This window comes from Falco punctatus (genome assembly GCF_963210335.1).
Source record: "Falco punctatus genome assembly, chromosome: 12".
NCBI lineage: Eukaryota > Metazoa > Chordata > Aves > Falconiformes > Falconidae > Falco > Falco punctatus.
The window spans coordinates 5,728,168-5,736,291 of record NC_137592.1 but is presented as its reverse complement, the minus strand read 5'-3'; the positions used below and the strand labels follow the sequence as shown (position 1 = coordinate 5,736,291).

Genomic DNA, 8,124 nt, shown 5'->3' with positions numbered 1-8,124 from the left:
CTAAACACAATAAAATTAAAGCTGTAATTAGCAGCCTGCCCTGAACAACCAGGTTACATTCCACTCCACATGCAGAGCCCATGCAGAAGTGGCGGGCCCCTGGGGACAGTATGTGAGCCACAAGCAGAAAGGTAGCCCCGACGCGCTCAAACTTAGAACCAGACTAAAAAAAACAGGAGAGCTAAGCTCGTCCTTCCTTCAGGAGGCTGAATTATAGAAAGGAGTTCACTCTCTGATTCCCAGTAGGTAGTCTAGTTGAAGAAATTGGGTTTCGGAAAAATGAACTCACGAGTTATTTTCTTGTTGATGCTGACTAGTTCTGCTAAGGTAAACATGACCAAAAAAACCCTAAAACAAACCAACAAACAAAATATTATTACCTTTCTGAAACAGGAGATTATGATAATTTCCCTTAAAATGAGGAAATTAATTAAAATTACCTCAAATGTTGTTAATTCTGTTAATTCCTTGCATATGCTGCATGCAGCAGTGCCCTGTGGTGGGGCTGCTGGAGCTGGCTGAAACTGGCTGGAACCAGTGGGAACCGGCTGCGGCAGGCAGGGATGGCCCCTGCCTCACCTCACGGCACAGCCCGCCCCCACACCCCCACAACTGGACACGGGGCAGCAGCCTGGCCATTCAAAAATAATGAGAAATTAGCCACAAATAGATCTTGAAGATTTTCATAGAAGCCAGGCTCCCGGCAGGGAATCAACATGGCCCCGTGGGGTGTTAGCAGTGACAGCCCGCTGCGCACCACGCTCTGAGGTGATTCCCGCCCAGGAAACCCCGCAGCCTTCAGCTTCTAGCAGAAACCTGGGCTCGGCAACGCCGCTTTGCAGCAACAGATATCATCCCTCTTAATTAACCAAACTCAGCAAGCAGCTATGTCAAACGAATCAGCCATATGCAGGTAGTCCCATCACATCTAGTCTCATAAAAGTATCTATGCCTCAGCTGGCAGATCTGTCATTAACATAAACATACTTTAGCTCTGCTTATAACTGAAACCGTACTTCTGGCCAGCCATTTGGCTGGGAGACCCAGGAGAACTACTTTTTCCATGTTCACAAACATCTCCGCTAGTCCTTGGTGTCACCACCTGATTAAATCTCTGGCACGGCTGGCTCCTCGCTGGCAACATGGAGAGCACCATCTCACCAAGCCGGCATGCCTGTGTTAAAACTTGGACTTGAGGTCAAAGGCAGAGCAGAAAGAACGGCAGATGTCCCACATAACAAACTCACTTTTCTGCACATCAGCTGTTTTTCCTCAGCAAAAAGGAATAATTAACTAATGAGATCAATCAAGAACACAGGGTACCTGAGGCTACTGTTCCTTCCAAGCCTTGCTTACATGTTTGAACAGTAAAGGTGATACAAAAAAAAAAACAGATACAAGTCCCTGGTTCCACCAAACCCTCCTTGAGCCAAGAGAGTTCAGCTGCTGAGCTCTAACACAGAGAACATATGAACAGAAGTTCACACCTTGGCCAAACCGGGGCAGCCACATGGGAGGCAAAAGTCTACCCCAGTGTCCTGATTTCCAGTCCTTTCTAAGGATCTTCTCTGTAACAGCTGTAACATATTTTAACATGAGCGGAATAATGTATTCTTCCCTGTGCTCAGCCTCAGAAACGGCTGAAGCATTTCTGCCGATCATTTCCAAAGAAATTCAGCCTGAAGCAGACCTCAGCATGTATGATTTCAGCACGCATGGTAAAAGTTTAACAACATTAGAGGCTGCCACAATGGAAATTGTTGGGCATCACTGGTTTCACTTATAATAATGAAACTTGGTTGAAAGCTAGGAGCAGTTTGATGTAGTAGTTTTACATAATAAATACCATTTTTTCGAAACCAGATTGTTTTACAGAAACCGACTTCAGCTAGATGTTTTAACTTTCTGAGTTAATCTTGACTCATACATTTCATTCTCACCGTATCACTGTATTTCATTGTTTCAGCTTATACATACATTACATGAAAACAAATGTTAATATATACCACGTGTGCATACTGTTATACCTTATTCGGTATTACAGTTATAGTATACTATATGATAATATAAAATCGCTAGTATCGAATGTCATATTTTCAAATTTCAGAATCAAAACGTTTTGACGATTCCGAAGTGAAACTTCTCAGGATATCCCCTGCACAGCAAGAACCCAGCTCACTCCAAACTCAGTGAGACCTGATATCCTGATGGGGTAGGCAAACTCAGTTTGAAACTTCATATTTTACTTCAATAAAGAAGTTCTAGTTTCCAACCAGTCCTACCAACCACACATAACACCTAAACAACCAGTCTGAGACTCCCAAGTGCTTGAGTAAATAGGTCAGCATCTGTGAAAATGAGACATCTGCTCAATGAGAAAAAATGGGGTTTTCTTCCTCTAACATTCAAAATCATCAGGGTTTTGTTTGTTTTTCTTTAATACTGAACAACTTTGGCCAGAGAAAAAGGATCTAATTAGCAACGCTACCATTGGGCAGCTTGTACCTGTGTTCCTGTCAAACATCTGCGGAGTTTAAGTTATTGAAGCTTTGCAACTTACATAACTTATATTATAGCTTATATAACTTTGATCATATACAAAAGCAGACTAATCATAACAGTAAGCTGGAAAGATTTTCGTGTTTTACTGTTAAACACTAGCAGATCCTTCCCCACATATCTATGGCCTTTCCCGAGGTTCTCATCACCGACTCTGTCCCCGTTACCAATCTCCACCATCTAAGATTCATAAAACATAAACCATGACCACAAAACTAAGACCCAAAGCTTGTTATGAGACATGCAGGGTTCAGCTGAAAATCAAACATCCTCAGACGAGTAGCCAGAACCTTGGTCTTGTGAAGAATGTCTAGGGGTCCTATTGGCACCTATTCAGAGGGGCAGGAGGCCAAGGCTGGAGTTGACTGAGAGTGCCTCAATCTATGGCACAGCAGAAATTGGCCCGGCTTTATCTTGTCCTTCTGTGCCAACAAATTCTTGGTTCTTGTCTCATGTCTGCCACCCACATGACATGGACGAGTCTGCTCCTCTCTGCCCATTCATAACACCGTGGTGTCAATGGCAACATCGCAAGGCAGAAACCATCTCTAACTGATTTTTTGAACACAGTAGGTATCTTGGGGCATAAGCCACAGCTAATGGAAAGCACCCCGCTACCTTCAGCATGCTGTTGATCAGGCCTTAATACCACATTTAATTCAACCCCATAAAGATACATTTTGATTCAAACTCATAATGAAATACAGAGCCCACATTTGAGTATTAGTGTAAGGTAATAATGCACATATGAATGTACATAAATACATTTACTACTTTAATATTTTTCAGACATCTCCCTTATGTAAACATACATTGGATGTTCTGTGCAGTTTATTCACGGCAGGTTATTCCATACGCAGCTCCATGTAGTGCCTGCTGGTAACGTTCACTGCTTCTGCTAATAATTCATGAACCAAACAGCTATCTGCATATTCTCCTTCAGGCTGCTAACAAGGTCCTCCAGTGCTCATTCTTCCATTATTACCACACAGCTAGTTCCCTTTAGACTTAAAAAAAAAAAATCTGAGAGAAAATAAAAGCCATATGAGACAGCTCTGCTGCTGACATGGATGATCCTAACTCCACTGCAGTCAGCAGGCCAGATCCTGACAGTGTAAATGGTCACAGTGCCAATGAAACCAAAGCTTTTCTCCAGGGCCCAACCTACCAATACCCTGCTTTCCTGCTCAAACTCCCCTTTTTCCATCTAATACCAAGAACTAGAGTCCATCCAGTCCTCTGGGCTGGCAAGTATGGTTATTAGCACAAGACTGGTCATCTTGAAACAAGCTTCTATCTGCCACTGCTTTTGCAAACACTTCCTTGGAGGTGCAGCTCCTCTTGCTTTTTAGCTAGATAAGAATTGTCTATTCTAAGCTGCATCTGTTGCAACAGCAACAAATCCAGATGGAGATCTGCAGCTCTCTTGGACACCTGTGTCAGATGGCTTCTCCCTTCCAGGTAAATGGCTCGATAACTCAAATCTTCTTTTCATCACTTCCCACATGATTGCTACATGCCTCCTTGTTTGTCTGTAAGGCTTTCCACAGGCAAACTGGTTGTCCAGTTCTGCTGGAGAATGGTTTATATTAACAACTCCCTATGCATCAAAGTGGTAGACAGTATCTTAACTTGTCATAGGCTGCTGTTTCAGAAAGCTTAATAAACTCAACCGAACAACAGTCTAAAAAAAGGAAATAAAAGATTTAACAGGCTGGTATTTCTACCCCCTTCTGCTTTTTAAGAAAGACAAAATAAAAAACAAACAAGCAGTGGCCCAAGCTGGAGCGCACGCATAGCTCTCCCCAAGAATGCTTCCCCATTAACTCAGTGTTTGTCTGTATTACCTATGAACCAACGTGTTTTCAATTTAGCTTCTTATTAATCTTGTGCATTTCTTTCAACTGCTACTTTAAAAATAGAAACTTCATGTTGAACATTTTAATAGCATTAAGTTTCAAAGGCAACAAGCTGCTGTACTGATTTTTTTCCCCAAAACTTTATTGCCAGATGTAAGTACGTGTGATTATTGATATTCTTTGTTTTCCCACAGGTTTCTCTTTTCCTTATTAAACAACATATCTGTAGTTAAGCAGCTCCATGAAAATTTAGTGAGGTCCATGAGAAATCACTAGTCACCAGCCCACAAATCCATCTCACCTAACTTCAGGCACTTCACTAAACTGCTTAAATTAGGAGTTTACCTACACTAAACTCCCCCTGCAGTCAGGAGAAATGACTACAGGACCATGAATACCAGGTACTTGCAGCCCATCTGAATTTCTGAATTGCTTTCTGGAAGTAGCTATTTTTATCCCACTGATTACAGAGGGCTCCCAGGCCCACAGAGGAATTAGATCTCCAACTTCAATAATTAACTAAGATCTAATGTAAACTGGGATGCTTCCAGGCTCTGGGGTCCTCAGCAGTATCAGCAAATCAGCAGAGGACCTGCTGGGAGTGCATTTTAGTTTCTAGTCCTTGTATAAAATTTTAAATAAAGACAATGAATGTACTCCAGTTGCAGTAGACTACCTCATCTAAATGACAGTTTCAATGGTCTTTGGGTAAGATCAAAAGCCAAACACAGTCAACAGAAATACAGCTAAAGGTTTGGTAGGTTTTAGTGCACATCAGATTTGTGTTCTGCTCTGCTCAGCCTTCTCCCTCCCTCCCTCACAGAGGACACCTAATGAAACCAGGCCACAGAAGGCACTGGTAACTTAGCCATTGACTTCATAAAGAACAGGATCTAATTCTTCGTGACTGTAGAAAGGTCCATTAAGAAAGACGGGTGCTAGCTCACATGGGGAAGTATGGGAATATAAAAAAAGCTGTGACTTCTCACCCATGATTTTTGCAGTCTAGGGAGATGGCAGTGGATAGTACTGGTCCTGGGGACCTAAAGGAAACCTTCACATACAGCTGTTAAACACTAACTGGGTGATCAGTGATCACACTAATTATAACATTATACTAGCAGTTGAAGAGATTCCTTCCCACCTACATCTGATAGTTCCCATCTCTTCAAAGAGGCTGCAGCCACACAAATGGTGGATTCAACATCCAGCACAGCTTCTTCCACCAGCAGTGGCCCTGCTCCACGGCTCTGGCCCCTCCCCCACCACCTCCAATAACTCATTCCCACCATCCTGCCAGGCGTTCCCTTTCCTTCCCTTGCACTAAATGCCAAATCAGCTGTTTATGTAGCTGTGCTCTGAGGGAGCAGAAATTTCCAGTGGGGACATGGGAGAAATAACCTTGGTTTCTACCAGTTTTTTGAAACAGTTTCCAGGGGTCCTTACAAGGTAAAATAAATAACCCTAATCTCAAACTGTACAGCTTCCCTAACACACAACCGGGACAGGTAAAGGGAGCGTTAAAAGACAGAACTATTCTTTCTAGTATATAGGAAAAAAGCACCTAATGGGACTGATCCAAAGCCTGCTGGAAATCACTAAGTGGACTCCCACTGACTTCAGTGAGCTTTGGATCTGCTCTACAAAGCCAGCCAGCTGCAAAAGCTGCTACAGTCAAAGGAAAATATGCTGCGAAGGAATGGTGGCCTTGTGGTTGAGGTACTGGCATGGTTTCAAGAGACTTGGACTCAGTCTATGGCTCTACCATTCCCGACCCTGTGCAAATCCTTTCATTTCCATGCACATCAGCTTCCCTTTCGTAAGTCTAGGTATATAACCTAAGGAGCTCAAGTGTGGAGAAATTCAAGGGTGTCTGAAACAGGAGACACGCACAGAGACATTTACCAGCACCATCTCAGCAGGTGTAACTCTTCCTCTACCCCTCTATGGGCCCAGTAAGGTCTGTTACCCCCACAACAGGGTACAAAAGTGAATGTCAAACCAGTATCCTTGTCTAGCTCAAGCACACCAAGCACACCTGGAAGCTGTGACTACAGCTTTTGTCAACATAGCCTTACCTAGCTGGCTGGCCACTAAGATGCACGGCTAACGCAGCGCGGAGCTCAGCGCAGCTTAGCCAGGTCTTGGTACCGCACACTGAGCTCCACATTCCCACATCTGTATTAACAGCAATATCCAAGAGACTTCATGTAAAGATAGTTTGAGCATGTTTACGTGAGGTGCAGCCCGCAACAGTGCAGATCTAGGTGTATGACTCCAATCCAGCCAAGCAGACGAGTATTTATCTATAAAAGCAAAGGTAATACCAACATAATTGCTTTCCTGGATGGGAGGCCTAGGAGAGGCGAGCTATGTTTTCGTGGGGTTCAAGGAAGCCTGTCTGTCAGTCTTAACATTATTTACACACTTGCTCTGAATATCCTCCTACCAACAGCTGGGGCTTCTGGCAGCCAAATGCAAACCATCTATTGTAATAATATTCTTCTGTTGTAGAAAACAAACTCTTCCAAGCAGAAGAAAATCTTTAAAAAACAATCCAAGCAAAGGCACAAATTAAGCCCTAGAAATTAAATACTGAAATAATTTTTACAGCATAGAAAGATCAAACTGCAAACAAGCTGCAAAAGCCATTACTAATTCAACATTCCATTATTCTTTTTTTCCAAAGTGTGATTCTTTTCTTCAAGCCAAGCATACTTTGCTGGGACCAAACCTTCACATTAGATTTCCTGTACTGTGGACTTGATGAGATAAAGCACTTACTTCAGACCAACAAATCACTTCATTAAAGAAGCCCGTTCATAAATATTCTCAACAGCAGTTGACGTCCTGGTGTAAGGCACTCATTTTGTGCCACATTCCTCACTCTGACAGGACCTTCCCTCTAATGCCACGACTGCAGGAAAGGGTCCTAATTTCAAAGGAAAGGAAGAAGCCATCCTGGCTCTTTCCTTTGCCTCCATGTTAGCCATATGGGTTCTTCTAGGCAGGAAAAAGCAGCCAGAGGCTGGACAGAGCTTCTCCCTCTCAGTTCTCAAGCTATTGGAAAAATGGACCATCCAGTGGTTTTCCAGCTGTCTGTCAAGACTCTGGGGAGCCAGGATAACTTACAGCATTTCTCAGCAGATTGAACAGAATTGCTGGAGTCACCCAGGATCCAGGCTGCTCCAAAAGCATTTGCTCACATTTGCAGTACTAGCAGTTAATGATAAAGGTATTCTCACACCTAGTAGGTGGAGGAGGTAGAAAGTCTGGTTAAAAAATTTGAAATGGAAAAGGGTTTTTTCACGTCCCTTCGCCTCATGTAAGGGCCGGTCTAGGGAGCCTAACAATACACTGACTGGTAGTATATTAATCAGCCCAAATACATCTCTCAAGGCTGTACAAAATCCCAGAGTCAGTGTGGTCCCTGGTGAACAAAGATCTAAAGCAAAAACTCAATATGTTTTAAAGAAGGTTACTTTGTGTTTTCATCTGCAGATATTAAACAAATATAACTCATTAAGAAGTAGTATAATTATTTCTGTTTTGACAGGAATACACAGGCACCATTTTGAAACTGTTACATTAAAAACCAATATGCAACGTTCTTCAAAAAAACCCAATTTTAGTCCCGCTCTTGTTGAAATGAGCATTCTCATCTTGTTTGAGTAACCCAGTATTACAATGCACTGAAAAATACAAT

General features: G+C 42.7%; 1 long non-coding RNA gene across 1 annotated transcript in view; it reads right to left on the bottom strand.

The window, feature by feature from the left end:
* The window catches only part of LOC308071980, a 147,513-nt gene that overhangs the window by 54,616 nt on the left and 84,773 nt on the right, over positions 1–8,124 (bottom strand). The gene's annotated exons all lie outside the window — the stretch shown is intronic.